This window comes from Heptranchias perlo, chromosome 20, assembly GCF_035084215.1.
Source record: "Heptranchias perlo isolate sHepPer1 chromosome 20, sHepPer1.hap1, whole genome shotgun sequence".
Taxonomy (NCBI): Eukaryota; Metazoa; Chordata; class Chondrichthyes; order Hexanchiformes; family Hexanchidae; genus Heptranchias; species Heptranchias perlo.
The window spans coordinates 9572246-9586945 of NC_090344.1; the positions used below are offsets into that span (position 1 = coordinate 9572246).

General features: G+C 44.0%; 4 non-coding genes across 4 annotated transcripts; all 4 read right to left on the minus strand.

Moving 5' to 3' along the window:
- Positions 1 to 2166: 2166 nt before the first annotated feature.
- trnaf-gaa (transfer RNA phenylalanine (anticodon GAA)) lies at positions 2167 to 2239 on the minus strand. Its single transcript has one exon. It is a non-coding gene; the product is annotated as a tRNA-Phe (tRNA).
- A 1018-nt stretch (positions 2240 to 3257) lies between these two features.
- On the minus strand, positions 3258 to 3330 carry trnak-cuu (transfer RNA lysine (anticodon CUU)). The gene has a single exon. It is a non-coding gene; the product is annotated as a tRNA-Lys (tRNA).
- Positions 3331 to 6179: 2849 nt separating this feature from the next.
- On the minus strand, positions 6180 to 6252 carry trnaf-gaa (transfer RNA phenylalanine (anticodon GAA)). The gene has a single exon. It is a non-coding gene; the product is annotated as a tRNA-Phe (tRNA).
- Positions 6253 to 10059: 3807 nt separating this feature from the next.
- Positions 10060 to 10133, minus strand: trnai-gau (transfer RNA isoleucine (anticodon GAU)). The gene has a single exon. It is a non-coding gene; the product is annotated as a tRNA-Ile (tRNA).
- Positions 10134 to 14700: the final 4567 nt, after the last annotated feature.

Here is a 14700-nt window from a genome sequence, read left to right on the forward strand (position 1 = left end):
GTATTCCGACTTCGTTCAAGCCAACCTCGTTTTTTTGGATATTTTTCATATGCCTGTTATCCAACCGCAGAATAAATGGTGGAAAATCAGACGCACTCAGCTGGCAATGTTTGCGGTACATTTTCTGGCAGACAAGACACACATTCGAACCCAAGAATTTGCGAGACAATGAATGTTAAGGTAAAAGGTTGTCTTCTTGTCCTCTAACGACCAACTTTTCAGTTCGCAGCGAATCGCGCTAACCAATTGCGCCACAGAAACAGAACTTGCAAATGTTCAAGGACTAATTCATCGAGCTGACGCTTCAGGTTGCCGCACTCAAGGTAACAGCTTTCTTCCAATCAGTTTACTTTTCCAAAATAAAATGTGTGCAGCTTGCACGAGTCAAAATCTGTGCGGTATTATTTCTGAAAATTAAACTCACCTTGCCATTAAACACCTGTATGTTGAAAGACTCAGTCCGCTCGTGGAAGAGAGGATTGATTTTTGAGCTGTGATTCGCCATTCTCTGTTCCAGGAATATTCAGGTTTGCGGAAAATGAGATGAGATGAAATGAGCAGGACAAACCAGCAGGTCTGTGACACTACACGGTGTCTACAAAGTTGTCTCTTGCACTTACAGTGAAGTGGACGACAATTTTCACTCTTAAACCAGTAATTATTATGTTAAGAAAAAATGTGGCCGTGAAAGACTCGATTTCAGCGCGGTGACACGGGCCAGAGTAAAGTTCAGTTCATGCGATTGCCGAGTGGCGAGAGGGTGGATTTGTAACTCCTGTGCGGCTGCGCTGCACATTGTCCAGATCTGTTTGGAGCGATATTCCCTTCAATTCATCACTAACAGGGACAGTTTGATTCTAAGTTTCTTTTTCCCGGTGCTTGGTGAGATTTCAGAAATAAACGCGACCCGTGCTTAACCCAAACTCGTCACTAACACATTGACCGATACAAGGAGGCCACACTCTGCACTTCAGTGAGATGAAAGCCGACAGCGATTTCTCGTCGATTCCAATGGCGAAAAAAACTCATTCAATGAAAGTGCAGGTCATTGAGGTGCCTTTAAATTCCTGATTGTTTACACAGAACTTCTTCCCAAAGCGTTTGAGATACACGTGGGGCGATTTGGGGACTTCTTCTCCCTCTTTGCAAAAGTTTCATCCGCAGCACAAGATCAAAAGTCGAGGGCAAAATGAAACGATTTGCTCAAGTTTGAGAACCAGAGAACCAGAATTTAGAGCAAGGTTCTGTTTATTGAGAAAAATCAGATGAAACATTCATTCCGGAACAATACAGAACCCTATCAGCTCTAAAGTCAACGGTTACCCCGTGTTTTGAACACGCAGCCTTCTGGTGACGCAGGAAGAAACGCAGATGGTAGCAGGAAATTGAAAAGTGGGAATTGATAGATTAAGTGTGTGGACAAAACTGTGGCAAATAGTTTTCAATGTGGGGGAGACCGAGGTCATACACTTTAAATCTAAGAAAGATAAATCAGAGTATTTTCTAAATGGTGAGAAACTCGGTGCTGTGGAGGAGCAGAGAGATTTAGGGGTCCAAGCACAGAAATCGCTGCAGGTACAAAAATTAATCAAACAGCCTAATGTGCCGTTGGTACGGCCGGTTAACTCGTTTGCAAAGAGTATACTGTAACATCATGATCACGGACTCGATTCTTGTAATTTACTTCATTTATTTCGCGTTTTTGTAACTTTTGAAATCGAAGCTTTAAAAAGAAAATCAACAGAAAAATTCACGGGGACCGTTTTTGAATTACATCCGTTGTAACTTTGCCCCTGGGCAGGATAAACACGTCTTTCTTTTGATTTGTCTTTCTCCAATTTGCAGATAAACGTTTAACTCGCGGCCTGTTCCCATTAATGATCAGCAGCAGCAACAGACAGACAGAGCGGGTCTGACCGCCCCGAGATGTGGAAAATGGATCAGTTTCGGACAAATCAAATAGTCACCTGGCACCGAGAGAGACAAAACCAAGAGAAAAAGGCAGAAGGTAACTGTGAAATAACAGCCAAATACAAACGATATAAATAATTCCCATCCTTGATATCTCTCTATTCAATCCCCAATCCTTCAGTGGCGGGAATTAAATTTCACTGCAAATAAATCCGAGAATCGAAGCAAGGAAGAAGAAAGTAAACAAACAAAAACTGCCGAAACTCGGGATTGAACCAAGCACCTTCAGATCTTCAGTCTAACGCTCTCCCAACTGAGCTATTTCGGCTCTGTACCCAGCGATTACTTTGTGTTATTGTCTTGGAAAAAAATATAACCCCAGGAGGAATTGCCCCTCCTGTTCATTCCACAATTCAGATATAAACATCGTACTCGTAGAGATGCACCCACAATTCATATATAAACATCGTTGTCATACGTAAACTACCAAAGTTTATAAATCAACAGCGCACTCATACATCCACACCCAGTTTGTGGGAGGAAGATCGGTACCGACCGCCGATAGAGCTCTCAGAGGCGGAAGCAGCAGCGACCGATCAAACTCTTGATCTCATCCTTAACACAGACCGGTAGATCCACCTGTGAAGTTACACCGCACTTTGATAGCAGGGACGGTAATTGCTTCTGAGAAGGCCTCAGGGCGTCTAATCGCTTCTTAGTGGCGATCCATTGTGGCAAGGGCGTCTCAGAGAGGGGAAGGTACTATCAGAGGGCATCAGAGAGTGTAAGGGGGCTCAAAGAGGAGAGCGGGAAGTCAGATGGCATCAGAGAGTGCATTAAGATCTGAGAGAGGGGAAGGACTGCCGAGTATGGGAGAGTGTAAGGCAGCTCAGGGCGCATCTGTGTAAGGGGCAATCAATAGGTATCAGAGCAGGTGAATGGCGCTGACAAGGTTCAAATTGAATCATGGACTCTCTGAGGGTATCGGAGAAGGTAAGAGACAGAGCGTATCAGCGATGATAAGGAGCACAGGGAGAATCAAATGGGGTAAGGGGGGATCAGGAGGTATCAGAGAGGCGAATTGTTCCAGCGTTGGCATCTCCAAAATATTACATTTTCTGACCTTCAACATTTTTAATAACAACAAAAAGTGAATCCAATTGAACCGATAACCTGTCCGTGTCCCATGTGGAGGGAACGAGAAGGTAGAATCGACAGGGAGTGGATATTTGGCAACGCTCACGGTTTCCTTTCACACACCTCCGGGTTGTGCCTGTTTCGAATCTGGAGACAAGAGGTTGCACTTTAAAAATTTTATCACCGAGTGTGAAAAGTGGAACACAAATAGCCCAACGTGGGGCTCGAACCCACGACCCTGAGATTAAGAGTCTCATGCTCTACCGACTGAGCTAGCCGGGCCAACTGCTGAAATTCTTCCCATCTTATCATTGCAGAGAGACAACTGTTGGCTTTGCTGCAGGAGTTCAGTTCGTTCCGCATTCTCAGGGTATCGATTTCTGAACACCCGTTTTTTCATTCTGGAGTTAGTCTGATGTCTTTTACCATTCGTCCAGCTCCGCGCTGAGCAGTATCGGAACATCGGGACAAGAGAAGGCCATTCAGCCCCTCGAACCTGCTGCTCCATTCAATTGGATCATGAGTTGATCTGCAATTCATCTCTGTTTCTCCGTCTTGGACTCATATTCCTTGGAACCCGAATCGAAAAACGATCTGTCAATATCAGACTTCAAATTATGAATTGAACCACAATCCACATCCTTTGGGATGAGAGAGTTCCAGCTTTCGGCCGTATTTTGTTTGCTAAAGTGAATCCTGATTTCTTGCATGATTAGTCCAGCTCCAATTTCATTTTGGATTCGGCCAACAGAGAGAGAGAAAAAGGCCGTCTTCACCGGAGATTGATCCTTTAGCGATCTCTCACAAATCAACTGAAACCAGTCGGAATGTGAATACCATTTCACTTTTCCAAAATAAAGGGAGTGACATTCATTGTGGAAACAGTCTGATGTCGCTCACTGCAGAAATATCCATGTCAGTGTGAAGGAGCTCGCTTGCAACCTTCGAACCTTCTCTGTCAAGAAGTATTCCGACTTCGTTCAAGCCAACCTCGTTTTTTTGGATATTTTTCATATGCCTGTTATCCAACCGCAGAATAAATGGTGGAAAATCAGACGCACTCAGCTGGCAATGCTTGCGGTACATTTTCTGGCAGACAAGACACACATTCGAACCCAAGAATTTGCGAGACAATGAATGTTAAGGTAAAAGGTTGCCTTCGTGTCCTCTAACGACCAACTTTTCAGTTCGCAGCGAAACGCGCTAACCAATTGCGCCACAGAAACAGAACTTGCAAATGTTCAAGGACGAATTCATCGAGCTGACGCTTCAGGTTGCCGCACTCAATGCAACAGCTTTCTTCCAATCAGTTTACTTTTCCAAAATAAAATGTGTGCAGCTTGCACGAATCAAAATCTGTGCGGTATTATTTCTGAAAATTAAACTCACCTTGCCATTAAACACCTGTATGTTGAAAGACTCAGTCCGCTCGTGGAAGAGAGGATTGATTTTTGAGCTGTGATTCGCCATTCTCTGTTCCAGTAATATTCAGGTTTGCGGAAAATGAGATGAGATGAAATGAGCAGGACAAACCAGCAGGTCTGTGACACTACACGGTGTCTACAAAGTTGTCTCTTGCACTTACAGTGAAGTGGACGACAATTTTCACTCTTAAACCAGTAATTATTATGTTAAGAAAAAATGTGGCCGTGAAAGACTCGATTTCAGCGCGGTGACACGGGCCAGAGTAAAGTTCAGTTCATGCGATTGCCGAGTGGCGAGAGGGTGGATTTGTAACTCCTGTGCGGCTGCGCTGCACATTTTCCAGATCTGTTTGGAGCGATATTCCATTCAATTCATCACTTACAGGGACAGTTTGATTCTAAGTTTCTTTTTCCCGGTGCTTGGTGAGATTTCAGAAATAAACGCGACCCGTGCTTCACCCTAACTCGTCACTAACACATTGACCGATACAAGGCGGCCACACTCTGCACTTCAGTGAGATGAAAGCCGACAGCGATTTCTCGTCGATTCCAATGGCGAAAAAAAGTCATTCAATGAAAGTGCAGGTCATTGAGGTGCCTTTAAATTCCTGATTGTTTACACAGAACTTCTTCCCAAAGCGTTTGAGATACACGTGGGGCGATTTGGGGACTTCTTCTCCCTCTTTGCAAAAGTTTCATCCGCAGCACAAGATCAAAAGTCGAGGGCAAAATGAAACGATTTGCTCAAATTTGAGATCCAGAGAACCAGAATTTAGAGCAAGGTTCTGTTAATTGAGAAAAAGCAGATGAAACATTCATTCCGGAACGATACAGAACCCTATCAGCTCTGAAGGCAACGGTTACCCCGTGTTTTGAACACGCAGCCTTCTGGTGACGCAGGAAGAAACGCAGATGGTAGCAGGAAATTGAAAAGTGGGAATTGATAGATTAAGTGTGTGGACAAAACTGTGGCAAATAGTGTTCAATGTGGGGAAGACCGAGGTCATACACTTTAAATCTAAGAAAGATAAATCAGAGTATTTTCTAAATGGTGAGAAACTCGGTGCTGTGGAGGAGCAGAGAGATTTAGGGGTCCAAGTACAGAAATCGCTGCAGGTACAAAAATTAATTAAACAGCCTAATGTGCCGTTGGTACGGCCGGTTAACTCGTTTGCAAAGAGTATACTGTAACATAATGATCACGGACTCGATTCTTGTAATTTACTTTATTTATTTCGCGTTTTTGTAACTTTTGAAATCGAAGCTTTAAAAAGAAAATCAACAGAAAAATTCACGGGGACCGTTTTTGAATTACATCCGTTGTAACTTTGCCCCTGGGCAGGATAAACACGTCTTTCTTTTGATTTGTCTTTCTCCAATTTGCAGATAAACGTTTAACTCGCGGCCTGTTCCCATTAATGATCATCAGCAGCAACAGACAGACAGAGCGGGTCTGACCGGCCCGAGATGTGGAAAATGGAACAGTTTCGGACAAATCAAATAGTCACCTGGCACCGAGAGAGACAAAACCAAGAGAAAAAGGCAGAAGGTAACAGTGAAATAACAGCCAAGTACAAACGATATAAATAATTCCCATCCTTGATGTCTCTCTATTCAATCCCCAATCCTTCAGTGGCGGGAATTAAATTTCACTGCAAATAAATCCGAGAATCGAAGCAAGGAAGAAGAAAGTCAACAAACAAAAACTGCCAAAACTCTGGATTGAACCAAGGACCTTCAGATCTTCAGTCTAACGCTCTCCCAACTGAGCTATTTCGGCTCTATATCCAACGATTACTTTGTGTTACTGTCGTAGAAGAAAATATAACCCCAGGAGGAATTGCCCCTCCTGTTCATTCCACAATTCATATATAAACATCGTACTCGTAGAGATACACCCACAGTTCATATATCAACATCGTTGTCATACTTAAACTACCAAAGTTTATAAATCAACAGCGCACTCATACATCCACACCCAGTTTGTGGGAGGAAGATCGGTACCGACCGCCGATAGAGCTCTCAGAGGCGGAAGCAGCAGCGACCGATCAAACTCTTGATCTCATCCTTAACACAGACCGGTAGATCCACCTGTGAAGTTACACCGCACTTTGATAGCAGGGACGGTAATTGCTTCTGAGAAGGCCTCAGGGCGTCTAATCGCTTCTTAGTGGCGATCCATTGTGGCAAGGGCATCTCAGAGAGGGGAAGGTACTATCAGATGGCATCAGAGAGTGCAAGGGGGCTCAAAGAGGAGAGCGGGCAGTCAGATGGCATCAGAGAGTGTTTTAAGATCTGAGAGAGGGGAAGGACTGCCGAGTATGAGAGAGTGTAAGGCGGCTCAGGGCGCATCTGTGTCAGGGGCAATCAATAGGTATCAGAGCAGGTGAATGGCGCTGACAAGGTACAAAGTGGATCATGGACTCTCTGAGGGTATCGGAGAAGGTAAGAGACAGAGCGTATCAGCGATGATAAGGAGCGCAGGGAGAATCAAATAGGGTAAGGGGAGATCAGGAGGTCTCAGAGAGGCGAATTGTTCCAGAGTTGGCATCTCCTAAATATTACATTTTCAGACCATCAACATTTTTAATAACAGCAAAAAATGAATCCGATTGAACCGATAACATGTCCGTGTCCCATGTGGAGGGAACGAGGAGGTCGAATCGGGAGGGAGTGGATATTTGGCAACGCTCACGGTTTCCTTTCACGCAGCTCAGGGTTGTGTCTGGTTCGAATCTGGAGACAAGAGGTTGCACTTTGAAACTTTTATCACACAGTGTGAAAAGTAGAACACAAATCACTCAACGTGGGGCTCGAACCCACGACCCTGACATTAAGAGTCTCATGCTCTCCCGACTGCGCTTGCCGTGCCGAGTGCTGAAATTCTTCGCATCCTATTATTGAAGAGAGACAGCTGTTGGCTTTGCTGCAGGAGTTCAGTTCGTTCCACAATCTCAGGGTATCTGCTTCTGAACACCAGTTTTTTCATTCTGGAGCTCGTGTGATGTCTTTTACCATTCGTCCAGCCCCGCGCTGAGCAGTATCGGAACATCGGGACAAGAGAAGGCCATTCAGCCCCTCGAACCTGCTGCCCCATTCAATTAGATCATGAGTTGATCTGCAATTCATCTCTGTTTCTCCGCCTTGGACTCATATTCCTTGGTACCCGAATCGAAAAACGATGTATCAATATCAGATTTCAAATTATGAATTGAGCCACAATCATCATCCTTTGGGATGAGAGAGTTCCAGATTTCGGCCGTATTTTGTTTGCAAAAGTGATTCCTGATTTCTTGCCTGATTAGTCCAGCTCCAATTTCATTTTGGATTCGGCCAACAAAGAGAGAGAAAAAGGCCGTCTTAACCGGAGATTGTCCTTTAACGATCTCTCACAAATCAACTGAAACCAGTCGGAATGTGAATACCATTTCACTTTTCCAAAATAAAGGGAGTGACATTCATTGTGGAAACAGTCTGATGTCGCTCACTGCAGAAATATCCATGTCAGTGTGATTCAGTCTGAAGGAGCTCGCCTGCAACCTTCGAACCTTCTCTGTCAAGAAGTATTCCGACTTCGTTCAAGCCAATCTCGGTTTTTTTGGATTTTTTCAGATGCCTTTTATCCAACTGCAGAATAAATGGTGGAAAATCAGACGCACTCAGCTGGCAATGTTTGCGGTACATTTTCTGCCAGACAAGACACACATTCGAACCCAAGAAATGCGAGACAATGAATGTTAAGGCAAAAGGTTGCTATAGCGTCCTCTCGTTGGTTCGAACCACCAACTTTTCAGTTGGCAGCCGAACGCGCAAACAAATTGCGCCACAGAAACAGAGCTTGTAAATGTTCAAGGACGAATTCATCGAGCTAAAGCTTCAGGTTGCCGCGCTCAATGCAACAGCTTTCTTCCAATCAGTTTACTTTTCCAAAATAGTGTGCAGCTTGCACGAGTGAAAATCTGTGCTGTATTATTTCTGAAAATTAATCTCACCTTGCCATTAAACACCTGTATGTTGAAAGACTCAGTCCGCTCGTGGAAGAGAGGATTGATTTTTGAGCTGTGATTCGCCATTCTCTGTTCCAGTAATATTCAGGTTTGCTGAAAATGAGGTAAGATGAAATGAGCAGGACAAACCAGCAGATCTGTGACACTACACGGTGTCTACAAAGTTGTCTCTTGCCCTTTCAGTTGAGCAGCCGACAATCTTCACTCTTGAACCAGTAATTATTATGTTAACAAAAAATGTGGCCGAGAAAGACTCGATTTCAGCGCGGTGACACGGGCCAGAGTAAAGTTCAGTTAATGCGATTGCCGAGTGGTGAGAGGTTGGATTTGTAACTCCTGTGCGGCTGCGCTGCGCATTGTCCAGATCTGCTTGGATTCTAAGTTTCTTTTCCCCGGTGCTTGGTGAGATTTCAGAAATAAACGCGACCCGTGCTTACCCCAACTCGTCACTAACACGTTGACCGATACAAGGCGGCCACACTCTGCACTTCAGTGAGATGAAAGCCGACAGCGATCTCATGTCGATTCCAATGGCGAAAAAAACTCATTCAATGAAAGTGCAGGTCATTGAGGTGCCTTTAAATTCCTGATTGTTTACACAGAACTTCTTCCCAAAGCGTTTGAGATACACGTGGGGCGATTTGAGGGCTTCTTCTCCCTCTTTGCAAAAGTTTCATCCGCAGCACAAGATCAAAGGTCGAGGGCAAAATGAAACGATTTTCTATAATTTGAGAACCAGAGAACCAGAACACGCAGCCTTCTGGTGACGCAGGAAGTAATGCAGATGGTAGCAGGAAATTGAATAGTGGGAATTGATAGATTAATTGTGTGGACAAAACTGTGGGAAATAGAGTTCAATGTGGGGGAGACGGAGGTCAAACACTTTAAATCTAAGAAAGATAAATCAGAGTATTTTATAAATGGTGAGAAACTCGGTGCTGTGGAGGAGCAAAGAGATTTCGGGGTCCAAGTACAGAATTCGCTGCAGGTACAAAAATTAATTAAACAGCCGAATGTGCCGTTAGTAGGGCCGGTTAACTCATTTGCATCGAGTTTCCGGTGATGTCGTGATCATGGATTCGATTCTTGTAATTTACCTTAATTTATTTCATGTTTTTGCAACTTTTAAAATCGAAGCTTTGTAAAAATATCCACAGACAAATTCACGGGCCAGCTTTTTGAATCACATCCATTGTAACTTTACCTCTGGGCCGGAGAAACAAGTCTTTCTTTTTATTTGTTTTTCTGCGGTTTGCAGTTAAACGTTCAACTCGCGGCCTGTTCCCATTAATGATCACCAGCAGCAACAGACAGACAGAGCGAGTCTGACCGCCCCGAGATGTGGAAAAGTGATCAGTTTCGGACAAATGCATCAAATCAAATAGTCACCTGGCACCGAGAGAGAAAAAAGCAAGAGAAAAAGGCAGAAGGTAACAGAGAATTAAAAATCAACTGCAGACGATATAAATATGTCCCATCCTTGATGCCTTTCTATTCCATCCCTAATCCTTCAGTGGCGGGTATCAAATTTCACTGTAAATAAATGTGAGAATCGAAGAAGAAACTCAATAACCAAAAACTGCCGAAACTCGGGATTGAAATAAGGACCTTGAGATCCATCAGTCTAACGCTCTCCCAACTGAGCTATTTCGGCCCCATGTATACGTTTCACTTTATGTCATTGTCTTAAAAAAAATAACCCCAGGAGGAATTACCCCTCCTGTTGATCCCACAGTTCATATATAAACATCGCACTCATATATACACACCCACAGTTCAAATACAAACATCGCACTCATATATACACACCCACAGTTCAAATACAAACATCGCACTCATGTATACACACCCACAGTTCATATATAAACATCGCACTCATATATACACACCCACAGTTCAAATACAAACATCGCACTCATATATACACACCCACAGATCAAATACAAACATCGCACTCATATATAGACACCCACAGTTCAGAGATAAACACCGCACTCATGTATAGACACCCACAGTTCATATGTAAACATCGCACTCATATTTCCACACCCACAGTTCAAATACAAACATCGCACTCATATATACACACCCACAGTTCAAATATAAACATCACACTCTTGTATAGACACCCACAGTTCAAATGTAAACATCGCACTCATGTATAGACACCCACAGTTCATATATAAACATCGCACTCATATATACACACCCACAGTTCATATATAAACATCGCACTCATAGATACACTCCCACTGTTCAGAGATAAACACCGCACTCATCATAAACAAGAAACTCATATATACCCATCCACAGTTCATATGTGAACATCACACTCATATCTACACTGCCACACTTTATAAAACAACAGCGCACTCCTACTGCACACCCACTTAATATCTACCCAATGTCCTGTTTATATTTCTTACTAAAGTCTGAACACTGAAAGTTTAACTGTTTTCCAGATACTGTTCGCCCTGCTTTGTATTTTCAACGTTAAATTTGCTGAAGTCCGGCAAAGGGGGCGCGATATCGGTCCTGCCGGTGAATGCTGCTTCGACGAATCTGTCGGTGTCCAGGAGATCGGGGATTGGAAAGTTCTTGTGTCACAGGAAGTATCTAAAAGGCCGGTATACACATGAAGATCATCAGTGCGGTGCCTGTACCTCGTGCTGCAATGTTAGCGAGCCTGACATCAACTTAAAAGGCGGCTTGTTGCAAACACGGTTTCTTTTTGTACATAACTGAACCTAAAACATCCAAAATGCAATGTTTTCTTCGCTGCATCACAATAAACAATATCTGATTATAAAGTTTCGCTCATTGGTTCCTCAGTGTCAGAGGGAGAATTGTCTAAAACCCTTCATTTATTTCATTGTTCATTCAGAATCAGCCGACGGATTGACACAGAGAGATAAACACAGCGAGAGATACAGAGTATCGGTGAACACAGCGATAGATACAGAGTATCCCTAAACAGAGCGAGAGATACAGAGTATCGGTAAACACAGCGAGAGATACAGAGTATCGGTAAACACAGCGAGAGATACAGAGTATCGGTAAACACAGCGAGAGATACAGAGTATCGGTAAACACAGCGAGAGATTCAGAGTCTCGCTAAACACAGCGAGAGATACAGAGTATCGGTAAACAAAGCGGGAGATACAGAGTATCGGTAAAAAAAAGAGAGATACAGAATATCGGGAAACACAACGAGAGATACAGAGTATCCCTGAACAGAGCGAGAGATACAGAGTATCGGTAAACACAGCGAGAGATACAGAGCATCCCTAAACAGAGCGAGAGATACAGAGTATCGGTAAACACAGCGAAATAGACAAGAGAAATGGAAAAATACAAACTGTCTCAAACGCTAACAGACAATGACAGGTCGTTGCTCGGTGTCAGTCAGAGGAGCTGGGACGTTTGCAGCTGAATTTGTCTCCTTGGCGAAGCTGGGCAAATTGCCTCTTTCGTAACAAGTGGTCATCGGTTCGATTCACAGTGGAGCCGTTTTATTCTCCCTGATATTTACCTCATTTGTGGATTAAACGACAAAATAACACAGGGCGGAATTTGTATTAATTCCGGAGCCAACAAGGAAAGGACTGCAGAACTGAAATGCGGAAGTGCTTGTTCTTTGTACAGACGGACCTGTCATTGAAGTAGCAAGCACTTTCAGCTTGACAAATTATTGAATTGTTGGAGCATAGAAGGAGGTCATTCGGCCCCTCGAGTCTGTACCGGCTCTTTGTAAGAGTATTCCAATTAGTCCCATTCCCATGCTCTTTCCCCGTAGCCCTGCAATATTTTCCCTTACACTATTTATCCAATTCCCTTTTGAAAGCCACGATTGAATTTGTTTGCAACACCCTTTCAGGCAGTGCATTCCAGATCAGAACTTCTCGCTGCTTATTCTTTTTTCCTCATGTCGCCTTTGGTTCTTTTGCCAATCACCTTAAATCTGTGTCCGCTGGTTCTTGAGCCTTCCGCCAATGGGAACACTTTCTCCATACTTACTTTATCTGAAGCCGTCATGGTTTTGAACACTTCCATCAAATCTCCTCTCAACCTTCTCTGTTCGAAGGAGAACAACACCAGCTTCTCCAGTCTATTCATGGAAATGAAGTCCCTCATCCCTGGAACCATTTCTGCACCTTCTTTTCTGCAGCTCTTCTGCACCGTCTCTAATTCCTTCAAATCCTTCCTAAACTGTGGTGCCCAGATGCTCCAGTTGTGGCCGAACCAGTGTTTTATAAACGTTTAACATAACTTCCTTGTTTTTGTGCGCTACGCCTCTATTTATAAAGCCCAGGATCCAGTTTCCTTTTTAACTTCATTCTCAATCTGTCCTGCCACCTTCAAAGATTTGTGCCCAGATCCCACCAGGTCTCTGTTCCTGCACCCCCTTCAGTATTGTAACATTTCGTTTATTTTGCCTCTCCTCGTTCTTCCTTTCAAAATATATCAGTTCGCACTTCTCTGCATTAAATTTCATTTGCCACGTGTCCACCCATTCCACCAGCCTGTCTATGTCCTCTTGAAGTCTATTACTATCCTCATCACTGTTTACTACACTTCTAACTTTTGAGTTATCTGCAATTTTTGAAATTGTGCCCTGTGCACCCAAGTCCAAGTCATCATTATATATCAAGAAATCAGTGGTCCTCGTACCGACCACTGGAGAACACCACTGTATATCTTCAAGAAACAACCGTTCAACACTACACTCTGTTTCCTGTCATTTAGCCAATTCGCATCCATGCTGCCACTGACCCTACTTATTCCAATAGCTTCAATTTTGCTGACAAGCGTATTATATTACCTCAAGACTGGACTATTCCAATGGTCTCCTGGCTGGCCTCCCATCTTCCCCCCTTACATCCAATACTCCGCTGACCGTAACCTAACCCCGTTCTCCTATCTCCCCTGTGATCACTGACCTACATTGATTCCCAGTACGGGAAAGCCTCGATTTTAAAATTCTCATCCTTGTTTTCCAATCCCTCCATGGCTTTGCCCCTCCCTATCTCTGTCACCTCCTACAGCCCTACAGTTCTCATCCTCGTTTTCAAATCCCTCCACAGCTTCACCCCTCCCGATCTCTCTAACTTCCACCAGCCGTACATTTCTCCTCCTTGTTTTCAAATCCCTCCATGGCCTCGCCACTCCCTATCTCTGAAACCTCCTACAGCCCACCAATTCCAATCCTTGTTTTCAAATCCCTCCATGGCCTCCCCCTCCCTATCTCTGTAACTTCCACCAGCCGTACATTTCTCCTTCTTGTTTTCAAATGTTTCCATGGCCTCGCCCCTCCCTATCTCTATCACCTCCTCCAGCCCTACAACCCTCCGAGATCTCTGTGCTCCTCCAATTCTTGCTTCTTGTGCATCCCCGATTTTAATCGCTCCACCATTGACGGCCGTGCTTTCAGCTGCCTCGGCCCTGAGCTCTGGAATTCCTGCCCTGAATCTCTCCGCCTCTCTACCTCTCTCTCCTCATTTAAGATGCTCCTTAAAACCTCCATCTTTGACCAAGATTTTATTCACCTATCTCAGAACCTCCTTACGTGGCTCAGTGTGAAATTTTGTTTGATTACGCTCCTGTGAGTTGCCTTGATAAGTTTTACTACGTTAAAGGCGCTATATAAATGCAAGTTGTTCTTCTTGTTGTGTGGCATTTTATCAACCGCATTGCCGTCATCAACCCTCTCCGTTACCTCATTCAAGTTAGTCAAACATGATTTGCCTTTAACAAATCCATGCTGGCTTTCCTTTATTAATCCACACTTGCCCAAGTGACTATTCATTTTGGCCCAGATCATCGTTTCTAAACGCATCACACCTCCGAGTTTAAATTGACTGGTCTGTAGTTGCCGGGTTTATCCTTACACCCGATTTGAACAAGGATGTTCCATTGGTAATTATCCAGTCCTCTGGCATCACCCCCGCTTCCATGGCGGATTGGAAGATTATGACCAGCACCTCTGAAATTTCCACCCTTACTTCCCTCAGAAACCTTGAAAGCATCCCATCTGGACCGGGTGACTTATCAACTTTAAGCATAGCCAGCCTTTCAAATGCCTCCTCTGTATCAATTTTCACCCCATCCAGTATCTCAACAACCTCCCTTTTTACTGTGACTTTGGCAGCATCTTCTTCCTTGGTAGAGACAGACGCAAAGTACTCATTTCGTGCCTCAGTCATGCCATCTGCCTCCATGCG